The sequence below is a fragment of the Gastrolobium bilobum genome, unplaced genomic scaffold (genome assembly GCF_033153095.1).
Source record: "Gastrolobium bilobum isolate Gb01-03AN ecotype WA unplaced genomic scaffold, APGP_CSIRO_Gbil_v1 utg4103, whole genome shotgun sequence".
NCBI classification, from domain to species: Eukaryota; Viridiplantae; Streptophyta; class Magnoliopsida; order Fabales; family Fabaceae; genus Gastrolobium; species Gastrolobium bilobum.
In genome coordinates this window covers 1-1,128 of record NW_026897561.1, presented here as the reverse complement: position 1 = coordinate 1,128, position 1,128 = coordinate 1, and the positions used below count along the sequence as shown (strand labels likewise).

The window sequence follows — 1,128 nt, the reverse complement described above, 5'->3', positions numbered from 1 at the left end:
CTATTCAAACCCCGGAATTCCCTAGATTAGACTTTTTTGTCTTTCAACCAACAAATCTAACCATTTGAATATTCTTGAAAAAGTATTAATCTTCTTTCTTGCAGCGGAGAAAAAAAGGCAACCAAAATCGAATAATTCATTTTTTATATACAGAATATACCTAGAACATACACCTACTCTGTACTCATTTAGAAAGAGTATATCTCTAGACACCTAGATGAAAAAATATATAGCATGATATAAACCACTAATATAAAAATAAATATGTATCTATTCCCTAAATTTATATTTTTTCAAATAAATATTGGGAATAGATACTCATACAAACAAATTATGTGCCAGGAACCAGATTTGAACTGGTGACACTAGGATTTTCAGTCCTCTGCTCTACCAGCTGAGCTATCCCGACCATTCTTGACGCATCATACTCATTTTATTATTTTATTAGATTACTTTAATCTATGTCAACTAAAAAAACACGAAAAAGAAGACTTTGTAAGTTTTAATAGAATTATAGTAATTCTTATGTATTGTTAATCATTTATATGAGGACTCCTTGCTTAAAGATAAGATGTTTATTTGTACATTTCTCATATAGAAATATAGAAAACGAATTCTACATCTATCATATATATTTAATTCCATATTCCAAACATATTTCACATATTCCAAGACTTGTGATTGTGATAAGAAAAATAAAAACTCCACTCAGATCCAAATAGACTGAAAAGATGTTATTTGAGCAATAATGAAGAATTTTTTTTTAGGATTTTCAAAAAACCGAACACCATTTGAATCCAAACCCAAAAAAATTGGATTGGAACGGATTTGAAAAAAGTCCAAACCGAATGGATGATTATGTGATCAAACTGAAGAGATTGGATCAGATGATTTTTGCTTCCAAAACCGATCCAATTCAGACCGCGGACACTGCTAATATTGAGGGTGTGGCTTTTTGGTTATGTTCTTTCCTTTTCTTTTTTCTTGAAAATATTTAGGATGTGGGTTTTCTTTTTCTTTTTTATGGACAGGATGTGGGTTTTTTATTGTGTGCTTTTGTTTCTTTCGACCCAGACATCATATCACTGGAATAATAACAATTTATTTTTATTTTTTTGTAAATTTGAA

The 1,128-nt window shown here is 29.6% G+C and overlaps 1 non-coding gene across 1 annotated transcript; it reads right to left on the bottom strand.

Annotated features, from left to right (window-relative positions):
* Positions 1–336: 336 nt before the first annotated feature.
* On the bottom strand, positions 337–409 carry TRNAF-GAA (transfer RNA phenylalanine (anticodon GAA)). Its single transcript has one exon. It is a non-coding gene; the product is annotated as a tRNA-Phe (tRNA).
* Positions 410–1,128: the final 719 nt, after the last annotated feature.